Source organism: Piliocolobus tephrosceles, chromosome 6 (genome assembly GCF_002776525.5).
Source record: "Piliocolobus tephrosceles isolate RC106 chromosome 6, ASM277652v3, whole genome shotgun sequence".
Taxonomy (NCBI): Eukaryota; Metazoa; Chordata; class Mammalia; order Primates; family Cercopithecidae; genus Piliocolobus; species Piliocolobus tephrosceles.
The window spans coordinates 122,928,745-122,946,061 of NC_045439.1; positions in this window are offsets into that span (position 1 = coordinate 122,928,745).

Here is a 17,317-nt window from a genome sequence, read left to right on the forward strand (position 1 = left end):
TTGGTGGGGCAGGTTGTGGTGGAAGCTCACAGAATGAAGGAGAAGCAGAACTAGTCATAAAATAACTAGTCAGGAGCAGAGAAGACTCCTTGTCTGAGGAGCAGAAACCAGCGACATTTTTGTCAGGGCTTCTAGATGAATGAGCTCCAGTGGAATGTAATCTTCGGGTTATCCCACTGAAGATTCATTTCCAGAGAGCATGTCACTGGCTAGATAGAGTAACATGCCTCCTACACCCCATTTCTCCCAACTGGGAATAGGGAAAGCAAAAGCAGAAGCGGGACTGGGTGTTACTCAGAAAAAAAACAATGGAAGCTCAATACAGCGTTATTACTCTCTTAAGCAGATGAGAAAACTTATGGTCAGAGAGACTCAGTAACTTGCCCAAGGTTACAAAGCTAGTGAGTGACAAAGCTAAGACATGATTAGACCCCAGAAAGCTCTTCATGGATGCATACTGTAGTCACCTTCCCAACTCATCTAACTTTTGGGCACGTTTCTTAAAAGGCAAAAGTGGGTTCTCTTGGCTCTCTGGAAGGTGGCAGCAGAAAACTGAGACTTCTACCTCAGTGCCAGGGCCTGCCTCTTAAACCACACCTGGTTTGGCTTTACCACTTTGGGCAAATCTCTTAGCTTCCAACTTCCTTTAAGAGTTGCTATGAGGATTAAACAAGATAATGTATCCTAAGTGTGTCTTAAACTACCCCCACTAGGTGTAAACTGTGTAAACCAAAAATTATCCGAGACAAGTTTAAATCAATTTAGAAAGTTTATTTTGCCAAGGTTAAGGATGCACCCATGATACAGCCTCAGGAGGTCCTGAGGACATGTGCCCAAAGTGGTTGAAGTACAGCTTGCTTTATACATTTTAGGGAGACATAATACATCAGTCAGTACGTATAGGATTTACAATGGTTGGATCTGGAAGAGCGGGACAACTCAAAGGCAGGGCCGGGGCTTCCAGGCTATAGTTAGATTTAAACATATTCTGATTGGCAATTGGTTGAAAGAACAGTAGAAAGGAATGTTTGGGTTAAGCTAAGGGGTTTTGGAGACCTATGTTTTATCATGAAGATGAAGGCTTCAGAGAAAATAGATTGTAAATGTTTCTTATCAGACTTAGGTTTATGTTGATGTTAATACTGGAGGGATATAATGAGGCATGTTGGACCTCCACTTCCCATCAAGACCTGCGCCAGCCTTTCAGGTTAAATTTTAGAGTGCTCTGGCTGAGGGGTTGTGTCCATTCAGATGGTTGCAGTGTGGGTGGCGAGGCCTTTGAGTTTTATTTTTAGTTTACATTCTCGCCCTTCTGGCCAAGATTTGCCAGAGATAACATCAATGGCCACCAATTTTGATTTTGTTCCATAGCATTGCCTGGATGACATGGCTGCCTACCCCAGGTCCATCTTGTCCCTCAGTGGGACTCCCTATAACCGAGGGACTTACACTCAACAAGACTTACAGCCAATTAATTGCTCTAGGCTGGATAGGAATGGACATGGACAGACATTCACCCCTTAAAATTGTTTTTTCTTTTAAGTAGAAAGTGAACAAACAAAAAGCCAAAGGAGAGGTTACAAAATTGACTTATTTTTAAACTTCTATGCATTAAGCTACTGTAATCTTGGTTTTAGTTACGGACTTATAGCAATTAGCTATATAAAACATAAGCATTGTTCAAAAAGAGATTTTATATATATCCATCAGCACAACTTATCACTGGGAGTATTATACCCAGGAGGCTGGGTAAGTCGCAAGGTATCTTTATCTTATCAGCAATTATTTTATTTTAATTCTACAGGAAGTAGGAATTTTTTTTTTTTTTCTTTTTTTTTTTTTGAGACAGAGTCTCACTCTGTTTCCCAGGAGGGAGTGCAGCGGCGCAATCTTGGCTCACTACAATCTCTGCCTCCTGGGTTCAAGCAATTCTCCTGTCTCAGCCTCCTGAGTAGCTGGGATTACAGGCGTGTGCCACAATGCCCGGCTAATTTTTGTATTTTTAGTAGAGACAGGGTTTCACCATGTTGGCCAGACTGGTCTTGAACTCCTGACCTCAGGTGATCCACCCAGCTTGGCCTACTGAAGTGCTAGGATTACAGGTGTGAGCCACCACGCCCAGCCAGGAAATTCTTCTTGGTTGGGATGGATGCAAAGTTGACACATAATAGCTTAGAAGACAAAGTACTTTAATTTACCATCTGTTTACATGTTTTTGTACCCATCCTTGATTTGGAGGGCCTGACCTTGACCTAATTCTATCCCTTAAAACCAACCCTTTACCATCTCACACATCCACCTCGTCCACAACAGTCCCTGGGCTTAGAGACAGGGTGCTTACATAGTCTTAGCAGCAGGGCATTTTCAGTGAATAACAGATCCGGCCCAGTGGGATACCAAATGAGGGAGATTCACATCTCTGGTCTTCAGAGCACCATGATTTTGGTTTCCTAGGAAATAGAACAAGGAGAGATAAATAACATAAATATTTTGACAATCAAAAGAATATTTGTGTGTCAGAACAGAAAAAGGGAGCTGTTCTATTAGAGTACCAACTAAAAATATGAAGAAAAATTATAATCTGGTACTCTTTAGAGGATTATTGTAGCCAAGAAATAATTCATTGTTCAATCTGCACTCAAAAACAAAAGTCAGGGCTGAAATTTGTGTACAAAATAAGTTTTAGGCTTATTATACTTTGGCTGATTATTCATATAAAGTGCAGCAAGAATTGTTTGGCCATATAGGCTCCTATTAGGTTGACTTTGCTGGAACTTCACCTACAAATATGTTATTCTAGTCAAAGCCTTGGCAAAATAACCAGTGTCTCCAATTGCTCTGTTCTAAAAGACTCTTACTAAGCTTATGCAAATGACTATGTTGTCATAAACTCACAATCCAAATTTTGGAGAACTCAGATAGATAGAAAGGAAAATTTGCTTACAAACACATACTTCACCCAGTTGCTTTAAACTATAAATAACTCAAAAGAAAAGGATTTGTTTGATTCTTCTTTAACCATAACAGCGGCTTTCAAACAGGATGTTTGTTCACCTTGGAACTGCCATTCACAAGTCAAATAGCTAATGAGAGTTGTCTACCAGGCACTGTAGAATCTAGCAGCTCCTCACATAGTTAGAATCAGTCCTAGGTGAAAAAAAAAAAAAAAAAAAAAAGAGGCTTCCTGCTCATGAGTGTCTCCTCCTTGTATTCTCAGGTAGCAAGATCTTAGGTAAACCATTTTTATTTTGTCATGGAACTCCTTTGGGCACCATTATTTCCATTGGCATAGGGTAGCTTCATTTAACATTCCATAGCAAGGCAGTAAATGCCTCTCAAGCGGAAATTCTCTAGCCCAGTCATTGTCATTGGGAAGTGCCCGCAGTCTTTTGCCATCAGCACAAATAAATGCTCCACAAAGGGCTATAAAGTGGTGGATTTGTTCGACTAGCACTCCAGCTTCTACCCTACACTTTGTGGGCTCAGGCAATCTTACTAGTTCCCATTTGGCGTGTACAATTAACATTTCTGAAAGAGCAGATTTACATGCCTTCAGTTTTATGGCACTAGATAGGGAAAACACACCCCAATTAGACACAATACCCATTTTCTCTTTTCTTTTTTTTTTTTTTTTTTTAGATGGAGTTTAGTTCGTTGCCTGGGCTGGAGTGCAATGGCACCATCTTGGCTCACTGCAACCTCCACCTCCCAGACAATAACCATTTTCATAAGACATTTAGGTAAAGGAGTTACAACTACCTTACATAAAGCCTGTTTATGTAAACATCTCAAATTTCATAATCCTTTCAACCTGTGATTTTTTTGGGGCAGGGGGACAGAGTCTTGTTCTGTCACTAGGCTGGAGTGCAGTGGCACAATCTCAGCTCACGACAACCTCCAACTCCCACATTCAAGCTATTCTCCTGCCTCAGCCTCCTGAGTAGCTGGGCCACCAAGCCCAGCTAATTTCTGTATTTTTAAGAGAGACAGAGTTTCACCATGTTGGCCAGGATGGTCTCCATCTCTTGGCCTCATGATCCACCTGCCTTGGCCTCCCAAAGTGCTGGGATTACAGGTGTGAGCCACCACATCTGGCCAATCTGTACATTTTTATGCTCTGGTCACAGGAACTTTTCTTTTCTACCCACTGACTATTTTACCTTTTCTGGTGAAAAAAGGCTTGGGTTCCCAGCAGGCAGTTGAGCCAAGGGACTCAGGTTCTTTGGCCAATTTTTAATCTTAATTTGCCCCAGCATTGCCCTAGGCAATGTCAGCTTTCTCGTGATAACCTTTGCCTTTTGATTTTTTTTTTTTTTAATTTTCCAATCTGGGGAAAATAGTGAATAACCATCCAAAAAGGGTGATATTTCCATCACCCCTTCTGGGGAGAGTCCTTCGACTCTGTTTTTCCTTTCTCTGTTTTTTTTTTTTTTATTAATTACTTCAATGTGTTATGCCCCACGAGGGATAGCAAATTTGATAAGACCTCTCAAACAGTTGCATGATTCTGTGGGAGGGGTACCCACGTAAAAATGGGTCCCCTTAACCTCCAGGTTTACCATGATGTGGGTAATAGGCATATTCAGTGGGAGAATATCTTGGTCATCATAAAGCCAGTCCCACATGGCTCACATATGAAGCATATTAAGTGCTTCATTTGGGGTGCTGCACTTGGTATTTTATAGGACAGTCAGGCAGTCCCCTTTTCAGGGAAAACAGATCTTACAGTGGCCACTAGGCTGGTTGTTTTCTCAGGAATAACCTCCTGTACATTTGGATCACATGTAGTTATCAGTGATTGTTTAATAGTGAGCTGTGGGTCTTACATCAACCCAAACAAGCTTTTTCCTTCTGTAGCATTTAAAATTAAGGAATTGTCCTAAAAGTAGTTAGGTAATATTTTTACTATCCATTATAGTAAAGGTTTCTCAAGAAGCTGATGACACCAACCTATAAAATGGGACAATTCCTTTACATTGTACCCTGCGGTTTAATAGTTACTCGGTTTTGCCCTTCCCTCACATTGACTATCTTCTCTGTAACCTCAGAGGTAACTTTTGTTGCCCTGGCTTAATTTTTTTCTTTTTATCCATTTAGTTTTATCTCTGTAATTTTTCCTTTATCTTAAAGTGACTCTTAAATGGTTTCTTAGCTAGAAAAAAATTACATATTTTTTTTTAGTAAGAACCACATCCTTGTGTTGTGTAAACTTCACCAAAAACACCTTTTACGCTCCTACTATTTTAACTCTTAGTAACCCAAACTCCTAGTGGGAAAAAAAACCTAAGGTTACTTAATTTAACATAACATCACTTTAAGATTTTAAACTATTACAGAGAATTTTTAGATTAAATTTACCGAATTAATCTTACCAAAGACTGCCAAAGTCATGAATTAAAGGTTCTATCTGAGCTAGGTTCTATCAGTCTGATGAGTTGTTAGTTTTCTTTAAGTCAAATCATTAGAACTCTTTCATACAGTTTAGTTTAATAGTGAAATACAACTTCCTCGTGATACATGCAAACATATAGATATAACAGGCAAAGTAGGCAAAAGCAGACCCAAAAGATTTCTCATTTGCCCATTTTCAAAAATTTTCTCCCTTACTTTAGACTATTAATTTTAAAACTTACAACAAAAGTTGAAGGAGAGAGTTACCATCCCAGGCCTTCTCAAGAGAGAAGATAGTGAAATAGCAGGATACAGCTTCTGAGACATCAATCTGAATAATTTCAAAAAGAAATAGATTCTAGAATTTAAAAATTAAAAACATCTTGCATTGTGTATTAATCCATTTTCACACTGCTATAAAGAATTTCCCAAGACTGGGTAATTTTTAAAAAAAAAGAGGTTTAATTGACTCACAGTTCTGCATGGCTGGAGAAGCCTCATGAAACTTACAGTCATGGTGGAAGGGAAAGCAGGCACGTCTTAAATGGCAGCTGGCAAGAGAGAGAACATGAAAAGCCCAGGGGAAACTGCCATTTATAAAATCATCAGATCTCATGAGAACTCCCTCACTATCACAAGAACAGCATGGAAGAAACCACCCCCATGATCCAATCACCCACTACCAGGTCTCTCCCTCAACACCTGGGAGGGATGTTAAATTAAAATTCAAGATGAAAATGGGACACAAAGCCTAACCATATTACATTAAGTAATTCTATTTTAAATGAAATCTTGTTTTAACTAATTCTTTAGATTTTTGTGAGTCTATTTTTAATATCAAAATTCAATTTTTAGAAAAACTATTTACTATAATTTCCTTTAATTATAGCCAATTAATTGCATTTTTATAAATTCCTTTTTCACCAACCTTATTACAACTTAGACCATTTACAACATGCTTGGACTTTTGGCTTGTCCTAAATATTCCTCTTTCTTGAATAATCCATTTATTTTATTTTATTTTATTTGTTTATTTATTTATTTTTTTTTTTGAGACGGAGTCGTGCTGTCGCCCAGGCTGGAGTGCAGTGGCACAATCTCGGCTCACTACAACCTCCGCCTCCTGGGTTCACGCCATTCTCCTGCCTCAGCCTCCTGAGTAGCTGGGACTATAAGCGCTCACCACTATGCCCAGCTAATTTTTTGTATTCTTTAGTAGAGATGGAGTTTCACTGTGTTAGCCAGGATGGTCTCGATCTCCTGACCTCGTGATCCACCCACCTCGGCCTCCCAAAGTGCTGGGATTACAGGCGTGAGCCACCACACCCGGCCCATTTTATTTTAGAACAAAAATTTACCATACAAGACTCTTTCTTATATAAAATTATTTTAAGCTTTCTTACCAAAAATACCTCTTTATTTTCTATAACTTTCTTTGTATGTCTCTTATTTCCTAGTTCCTCTTATCTTGTTTTACACATAACATTTAAATAAGCTTTGAATAGACAAAAATTATTCACCTTTTAATAAGAACGTATTTTTTAGAATGCTCTCCTACACTGTAATTTTTTTAATTGGAAAATACCTAGGCATTTAATGAAATATTTAATTTAACTTTAGATTCTAATTTATGACAAGTTTGTTTACAAGTATTTATTCCATTACATTTACCTAATTATTTTAATAGTTTACGTAGTGATATGGTTAGGCCTGTGTCCCCACCTAAATCTCATCTTGAATTATAATCCCCATAATCCCCATGTGTCAAGAGAGAGACCAGGTGGAGGTAATTGACTCATGGGAGTGGTTTACCCCATGCTGTTCTCACAATAGTGCGTTCTCACGAGATCTGATGGTTTTATGTGTTTGGCAGTTCTTCCTGCATTCATTCTCCTTCCTGCTGCCTTACGAAGAAGGTGCCTTGCTTCCTCTTTGCCTTCTGCCATGATTATAAGTTTCGTGAGGCCTCACCAGCCATGCTAAACTGTGAGTTGATTGGACCTCTCTCCTTTACAGATTACCTAGTCTTGGATAGTTCTTTATAGCAGTGTGAAAATAGACCTCCAGAGAGAGAAACTAGATTATTTATGAAAATTGTGATAGTCATTATTTAAAGTTATTTCCCTGTCAACCATTTTTATAGCCTGTGAATTTCAGGTTATCACCTAAGTAAGTACCTTAAGATTAAATACATGATTATTTTACCAATAATTCAAGATTTAACTGTTTTCATTAAATCAACAATATTAAGTTCTTTTTTTATTAAAAATGACATACACAAAAATCATCATGTTTTTTATTGGGTTTATAGTTTTATAACCCTTATGCCAAATTTTGACACCTTATGGTATTCAGCAGAGATAAGTACGAAATCACTTGATCAATAAATGTAAACAAAAAGTATGCTGACAATTCTTAACACATTTCAAATATTTACCAATAATTTTAAAGCTGGCTTATTAAAGATTTTACTAAAGTCATGTAAACTTGAAATGCATTTGGGCTTATCATTTAATTTATAGCTAATCTATAATTGGTAGCCAATTTGTTACCTTGTGACCCAAAACACAACAGAATCCATGTATGTATACATAAACACACATACACACTCATGGCAACCAAAGATCCTATAGCTTTTACTTCAGAACATTAGCCATGAGACATTAATAAAAACTCGTTGGTTTGCAAAAACAATAACAAAAGAAATGGTTGGATACCAACAGTGGATTTTATCTCAGTAGAAAAGTAACAGCAGACTTAAAGCAGGCAGAAAAGAAAGCAAAGAAATAGAGAACTTTGGAACTTTATAGTTGCAGATTGACCTTCAGGCTCTGAATTCTCCTTGAGGTGATTTGCCCATCAGTTTAAAATGTACACAAGAGCAGACCTGATGTTTAACCAGCTGGAGTATTAGAAAACCTGGGGTGCCATTCCATTTACACAACCATTTGCAAGTAAAGGGTCATAAAACCAAACAGGGTGCCTGAGAGGGGTCATCCTTCTTGTCTGTCCTCATTCCTAGAAAATTCATTCCCCACATTTTTTCTTAAACGGAGGAACTGAGCTGTGGCCTAGAGTTTGGTGGAGTGGGGCAAAGTGTGCTGGTTGTGGGTGAGACTCCACAGTGTGTCATGCACAATGTGTCTCAGTTTCTCTCTCTAGAGGTCTAGCACCTCCAGGAGGGCTGATAGCATGGGGTGACCAGCTCCTATATGTGCTTCCTGGATGAGCCTTTTTAAATTAATTTTGTTTGGAGTTCCCTGTAGGGCCACTGCACATCATGGGGGCTCAACTCCCCAACATTCCCACTCAGCCCCCTGTCACTCAGCGGCACCTTTTGACTGGGAAGAGCAAAATGCCCTTTCTCTTTGGAACTGTGGAAACTCAGTCTCTCATTTATCCATGGAAAGGACAGTTCACTTCTTCCCACGAATGCAGAGCAGCCAATCAAGACTAATTTCAGGAGGAAAGGCAATGGAGAAGACACTTTTTTTTTTTTTTTTGAGACAGAGTGTCACTCTGTCACCAGGCTGGAGTGCAATGGCATAATCTCAGCTCACTGCAACCTCCACCTCCTGGGTTCAAGCAATTCTCCTGCCTGAGGCTCCTGAGTAGCTGGGACTACAGGTGCATACTACCATGCCCAGCTAATTTTTGTATTTTGAGTAGAGACAGGGTTTCACCATGTTGGCCAGGATGGACTCGATCTCTTGACCTTGTGATCCACCCACCTCGGCCTCCCAAAGTGCTGGGATTACAGGCATGAGTCACCTCACCGAGCTGGGGAAGACACTTTTTTAAATGTACCTCCAAACTAGAATTAGGATCCTAAATATCTTCCCAGGAGGGAAAAAAAAAAAAAAATCTAAGACCACTTTCTGTAAACTGTTCTCAGCCACGCCTAACTTTGTAGCTCTTGTCTGCCATTACATACACCAAAGTCAAATCCTCACACAGTGCAAGGTAATCTTTGGTATCCCCCAAAGCCAAAGAGGTCAGGTAATAAAATACAGGAGGGCAGAACTTTAGACCAAAGAAGAATCTGCCTATGACTCTTGAAACTTCAAAAAGAAACCAGAACACTCCAAAAGGGATGAGTTGCACCTTTGTTTCGAATTATTTGAGGAATTCGGGTCATTAGAAGCCTTCTCTAGATTTTTTCTTGGTACTGAAGATGGCAAAAGGGAAGGAGGAATAGGATAGAAGGAAATTAAGACAGCAAATACAGAAACTATGCCCATGGTTTCTTTTTTTTCTTTTTACACCTGTGAGAAATTTTAGCTTATTCAGAGGCCTTGTTCCCCATAATTTGGAATTTCATTAAGATTTGACCAAGACAGGTAGAGTTGGTCAAATCCAATGGGAAAAAGGGACAATAACAAAGAAAACCAACAATATGATCACTTAATGCTCTAATGGTAAGGAGAAAATAAGACCAGCTGGTTGTCAACTTTAACCTTTAGTCATTATGGAGAATTTTCAAGACAAAACAAAAGCAAGCAAGCAAGAAAGAAAACCAAATCAGCTTCTTACCTAAAAATGGGTCTTAGGTTGAAGACTACTCTCTACCATCCTAGAATCAGGAAGAAATTCAAATTTGCCTTCCCTGTTAGATATTAGCTAAAAGTCCAAAAAGGAGTTACTGCCTTCCAACATCATGGAAGCAGGAAAACTTGCCCTCCTTGTTGGAAACAAGTAAAACTCCAGAAAAGGAGTTGTCGAGCAAAATAAACAATAGATCTCAACCAAATTTTGAGAGATCAGGGATTCTCTGGAGAAAGGGGAGTTCCCAAGCTTCAACAAATCAAATTGTCCTGTTGATTTGAGCCATAAAGATAGCTCAAGCTGGTGCCAAGAACCAACAGGAGATTAGTCAAAGGTCAGGGCTACATCTCCACTCAGAGTCCCTTCATGGTCACCAATTTGTAAACCAAAAATTATCTGAGACAAGTCCCAATCAATTCAGAAAGTTTATTTTGCCAAGGTTAAGGATGCACCCAGGATATAGCCTCAGGAGGTCCTGAGGACACAAGCCCAAAGTGGTCGAAGTACAGCTTGCTTTATACATTTTAAGGAGACATCAATCAGTTTGTGTAAGACTTACAATGGTTGGATCTGGAAGGGTGGAATAACTCACAGGCGGGGCCAGGGGATTCCAGGCCATAATTAGATTTAAACGTATTCTGATTGGCAATTGGTTGAAATAATAATTATCAGCAGAAAGGAATGTTTGGAGTAAGATAAGGGGTTTTGGAGACCTAGGTTTTATCATGAAGATGAAGGCTTCAGAGAGCCACTGCGCCCGGCCTGTAAATGTTTCATATCAGACTTAAGATTTGTGTTGATGTTAGCGCCAGAGGGGTATAATGAGGCACGTCAGACCCCCACTTCCCATCATAGCCTGAAACAGTCTTTCAGATTAAATTTTAGAGTGCCCCAACCAAGGAAGAAGTCCATTCAGATGTACATGGGAGGCCTTCAAGTTTTATTTTTGGTTTGCAGCTCCTTGAGGAGGACAGGAACTTTGTCTTATTCAACTTAGAAACACCAATGTGTGACGCATGGTAGATAGTCCAAAAGTTGAGTAATATTTGTTTTTTCTTTCAGCAAATGTTTATAAAGCCTAGAGGTATGACATGATATGGTGTGCTTGGAGAACAGCAAGTTTATTTCAAACATCCATGGATAAAGGACATCTATGAAAAACCCACAGCTAACATCACATTCAGTGAAAGACTGAAAGATTTTCCCTTAAGATCAGGAACAAGAGAGGGATGCCTGCTCTTGCCACTTTTATTCAACATTGTACTGGAGGTTCTAGCCCAGGTAACAAAGAAAGAAAGTGAAATAAAAGCCACACAAAATGGAAAGGAAGAAATAAAACCCTCTATATTTGCAGATGACATGATCTTATTTAGAGAGAATACCAAGAAATCCATAAAAAACTATTAAAAATAAATATGTTCAGCAAGGTTACTGAACTTGCAAGATACAAATCAATATAGCTGGGCAAAGTGGCTCACGCCTGTAATCGCAGCACTTTGGGAAACCGAGGTGGGAGGATCACTTGAGATCAGGAGTTTGAGCCCAACCTGGGCAAGATGGCAAGACTGCATCTCTACAAAAAAAAATTTTTTTTAATTAGCCAGGTGTGGGGATGTACACCTGTAGTTCCAGCTACTCAGGAGGCTGAGGTGGCAGGATCACCTGAGCCCAGGAGTTAAAAGTTGCGGTGAGCTATGAATGCACCACCACACTCCAGCCTCAGTGACAGAAAAACTCTGACTCTAAAAACAAATTAGGAAAAAATAAATCAATATAAAAATTCAATTGTACTTCCATACAATAGCAACTTAAAAAATCTGAGAATGAAATTAAGAAAACAATTCCATTTACAACAGAAAAAAATCCCAAAATACTTAGGAATAAAGAAAGAAAGAAGTGCAAGGCTTGTACACTGAAAACTATGGAACACCAAGGAAAGAAATTAAGGACCTAAATACATGAAGAGACATCCTGTGTTCACGGATTGGAAGATTTAATGTTGTTAAGATGAGCCAGGTATGGTGGCTCATGCCTGTAAACCCAGAACTTTGGGATGCCAAGGCAAGTCACTTGATGTCAGGAGTTCAAGACCAGCTTGGCCAACATGGTAAAACCCCTTCTCTACTAAAAATACAAAAATCAGCCAGGCATGGTGGAGTGTGCCTGTACTCCCAGCTACTCTGGAGGCTGAGGCAGGAGAATCGTTTGAATGCAGGAGGTAGAGGCTGCAGTGAGCCAAGATTGTACCACTACACTCCAGCTTGGGTGACAAGAACAAGACTCCATCTCAAAAAAATTAAATAAAAAAATTAAGTATATACATATATATATAATTAAGATGGCAGTACTCCCTAAATTGATCTACATATTCAGTGTATTCACTATTAAAGTCCCAGCTGTCTTTTTTCAGAAACTGATAAGCTGATTCTAAAATTGACATGGAAATGCAAAAGACCCACAGTAGCCAAATAATCTTGAAAAAGAGCAAAATGGGCAGACTCACACTCCTAAAATTTCAAATTATTTTACAAAGCTACAGTAGTATAGACAGTGTGTTACTGCCATAAGGACAAACACAAAAATCAATGGAATAGAATTGTGAGTCCGGAGACTGGTCAATTGATTTACAAAACGGGGACCAAGACCATTTAATGGGAAAATAAGTCTTTTTAACAAATGATACTGGGACAACTGGATATCCACATGCAAAAGAAGAAAACTGGACCCCTGGCTTATACCATACACAAAAATAAATTCAAGGGCGGAGTTCAGTGGCTCATCTCTGTAATCCAGCACTTCAGGAGGCCGAAGCGGGCAGATCACTTGTGGTCAGGAGTTCGAGACCAGCCTGGCCAACATGGTAAAACCCTGTCTCTACTAAAAATACAAAAATTAGCCTGGCGTGGTGGCAGGCACCTGTAATCAGGAGGTGCTGCTCAGTAGGCTGACGTATGAGAATTGCTTGAATCCAGTGGGCAGTGGTTGCAGTGAGCCGAGATTGCACCACTGCACTCCAGCCTGGGTGACAGAGTTAGACTCTGTCTCAATAAATAAATAAATATTTTTTAAAAAAAACTCAACATGGATCAAAGACCTAAACATAAGAGCTAAAACTATAAAACTCTCAGTAGAAAATATAGATACATCTTCATGACTTTTGTGCTTCAAAAGATGCTATCAAGAAAGGAAAGAAATAACCCACAAAATGGAAGAAAATATTTGCAAGTCATATATCTGATAAGTCTAGTCTTCAGTATTCAGTATTCAGCAAAGGAAGGCTGGGCATGCTGATGCATACCTGTAGTCCCAGCTGTTAGGGAGGCTGAGGCGGAGGGTTTGCCTAATGCCAGGAGTTCAAGGCTGAAGTGCACTATGGCACGCACTGGAGTACCATGCCTATGTATGCTAGCCTGAGCAAACATAGCAACACTTCATCTCTGAAAATAAAAATTTTAAAAAAATTTAAAAATTTAAAAGAAGTCTTACAAGAAGACAATCTAATTTAAAAATGAGGGCCAGCCTTAGTGGATCATCCCCGTAACCCCAGCACTTTGGGAAGCTGAGGTGGGCAGATTGATTGAGCCCAGGAGTTCAACAGCAGCCTGGGCAACATGGTGAAACCCCATTTCTAGAAAAATTAAAAACTAGCCGGGCATGGTGGCACACACCTGTAGTCCCAGCTACTCAAGAGGCTGAGGTAGGAAGATCACCTGAGCCCAGGGAGGTTGAGGCTGTGGTGAGCAGTGATTGCGCCACTGCACTCCACCTGAGGGACAGAGTGAGACTCAGTTTCAAAAAAAGAAAAAGGGCAAAGAATCTGAATAGACATATATATATATATATATACACACACACACATACATACAAATGGCAAATAAGCACATGAAAAGATGCTAAACATCTTTGAGTCATCAGACAAATGCGAATTAAAACCACAATGAAATACCTCTTCATACCCTCTAGGATGGCTATAACCAAAGAGATTGACAATAACAAGTTTGGTGTGGATGTAAAGAGACCAGAAGCCTCATACATTGCTGGTGAAAATGTAGAATGATGCAGCTGCTTTGGAAAACAGTCTGCCGGTTCCTCAAAAGGTTAAAGGTAGTTACCATGGGTCTTAGTCCATTAATTTGGGATGCTGTAACAAAATAAGGTAGACTGGGTGACTTACAAACAACAGTTTATTTGTTGCAGTTCTGGAGACTGGGAAGCCCAATATCAAGGTTCTGGCAGATTTGGTATCTGGTGAGATCCCATTTCCTGGTTCATAGATGGCACCTTCTCACTGTATCCTCATGTGATGTAAAAGGGCAAGGTAGCTCTTGGGGCTTCTCCTATGAGGGCTCTGCCCTCATGACCTAATTACCTCCCAAAAGTACCAAACTGCTAATATCATCACTTCGGGGGTTAGGATTTCAGCATATGGATTTTGGTGGAGGTGCAAACGCTCATACCATAGCACAATATGACCCAGCAACTCCATTCTTAAGTATATACCCAAGAGAAATGAAAACATATGTTCACACAAAAACTTACACAGTTGTTTGGAGCAGGACTATTTGTAATAGCCAAAAAAATGGAAACGACCCAAATGTCCATCAGTTGATGATGGAAACAAAACGTGTTATATCCAATGAAATACTATTCAGCCATAAAAAGGAATACTGGGCCCAGCATGGTGGCTCATGCCTGTAATCCAAGCACTTTGAGAGGCTGAGGTGGGAGGATCACTTGAGCCCAGGAGTTTGAGGCCAGCTTGGGCAACATAGCAAGATCTCATCTTTACAAAAAATAAAATAAATAAAATTCTGGCTCTGCGTGGTGGCTCACGCCTGTAATCCCGGCACTTTGGGAGGCCGAGGCAGGCAGATCATGAGGTCGGGAGTTCAAGACCAGCCTGGCCGATATGGTGAAACCCTATCTCTACTAAAAAAATAAAGAAATTACCATCCTGGCTAACACAGTGAAACGCCGTCTCTACTAAAAATACAAAAAAATAGCCGGGCATGATGGCGGGTGCCTATAGTCCCAGCTACCCGGGAGGCTGAGGCAGGAGAATGGCATGAACCCGGGAGGCGGAGCTTGCAGTGAGCCGAGACCGTGCCACTGCACTCCAGCCTGGGCAACAGAAAGAGACTCTGTCTCAATAATAATAATAATAATAATAATAATAATGTGATCATAATTTGAGAAAGGTTGCTCATCCTAACCATACATAAAAACAAGGAAAGCAGCAATATTATTGTAAAAACCGACCAACTGCTTCTTTTCTCCATTGCCAATGTCGGATTGGGCGAATCCTACCTTAAAAAGCACCGAGTTGCCTCGGTTTATTTTGCATCATCCAAAGGCCCTCTAAGGATCTCTGACTCACAGACCCTCATCCCAGACAGATTTTATACACAGACTCTCCCAGTCTCTTTCTTTCCATAGAACTCCAGTGAGATTGGGCTCATTTCTATCCCTCAGTTAACAGAGAACTGATCAGGAGTGACTGACAGAAATCATCTACCAAAAATAACCAAGCTTGCCCAAGGAAAGTAACTTTCGCCTGGCGCAGTGGATCACGCCTGTAATCCCAGCACTTTGGGAGACCGAGGCGGGCGGATCACCTAAGGTCGGGAATTCGAGACCAGCCTCAACATGGAGAAACTCCGTCTCTATTAAAAATACAAAATGAGCCAGGCATGGTGGTGCATGCCTGTAATACTAGCTACTCAGGAGGCTGAGTCAGGAGAATTGCTTGGACCTGGGAGGCGGAGGTTGTGGTGAGCCGAGATCACGCCATTGCACTCCAGCCTGGGCAACAAGAGCAAAACTCCGTCTCAAAAAAAAGTTAGCCGGATGTGGTGGCGAGTGCCTGTAGACCCAGCTACTCAGGAGGCTGAGGCAGGAGAATGGCGTGAACCGGGAGGTACAGCTTGCAGTGAGCCGAGATCGCGCCACTGCACTCCCAGCCTGGGAACAGAGTGAGACTCCATCTCAAAACAAAAAACAAAAAAAAGAAAGTAACTTTCTTTCCATGCTTCTTCCTGTAAACCTAGTATCTTTTAAGTAAAATAGTTAGTCTGACTCTTAAAAAGAATAAAAGTAAAGGCCAGGCGAGGGGGCTTACGCTTGTAATCCCAGCACTTTGGGAGGCTGAGGTGGGTGGATCACGAGATCAGGAGTTCGAGACCAGCCTGACCAACATGGTGAAACCCCGTCTCCACTAAAAATACAAAAATTAGCCAGGCGTGTGGCATGTGCCTGTAATCCTATCTACTCTGAGGCCAGAACTGCTTGAACCTGGGAGGTGGAGGTTGCAGTGAGCCGAGATTGGGCCACTGCACTCCAGCCTGGGTGACAGAGCAAAACTCCATCTCAGAAAAAAAAAAAAAAAAAAAAAAAAAACTCTAGAAAAGGAGTTGTCAAGCAAAATAAACTTTAGATCTCAACCAAATTTTGAGAGATCAGGGATTCTCTGGAGGAAGAAGAAAACTATCAGGTCCAGGTTAAAGGCAACACTATTGTTGTTACTACCTTCTCCAGGACAGGAAAGGCAAGCCCAGGGTGAATAAACGTCTTTTGGGCACCTACTAAGTGGCAGGCCCTGTGAGGTAGACACAAAGTCACAATCGATGCCCTCCAGGAGCTTGCATTCTAGTGGGAAAACAGAAATGTAGTTATTTTCATCATAAAACCACGAAGTAAATATTAAACAGGGATAGGACCAGTTTGTCCTGACTGCAGGAGTGATTACTTCTGACTAGGAAATCAGGAAAGGCTTCGTGTCTGTTGTACCTGGCTTACACTTGGAAGGATATGCATGATTTTGATAGAAGAGTTGGAATGAGCATAGGAGGCTAGAGGGAACAGCATGAGGGATACATGAAAATAAATAGAATGCATAGTACATCAGATGTAGGGCAGGATGTGGAAGGGAAATGTAATCAGGATCAGATTGAAAAAGGTTGTAGTTCCGGACGGGCGCGGTGGCTCACGCCTCTAATCCCAGCACTTTGGGAGCCCAAGGCCGGTGGATCACGAGGTCAGGAGATCAAGACCATTCTGGCTAACACGGTGAAACCCCGTCTCTACTAAAAATACAAAAAAAATTAGCCAGGCGTGGTGGGGGGGCCCTGTAGTCCCAGATACTCCGGAGGCTGAGGCAGGAGAATCGTTCAGGAGGCGAAAGTTGCAGTGAGCCGAGATCGTGCCACTGCACACCAGCCTGGGTGACACAGCGAGACTCCGTCTGAAAAAAAAGGTTGTAGTTCCATGTTTGCGTTTGTACTTTGTACTTATCAGTGGCATCATAGAGGACTTTTTTGGCAATAAGAAGTTTGGAGGCTGAGCATGGTGGCTTATGCCTATAAATCTAGCACTTTGGGAGGCC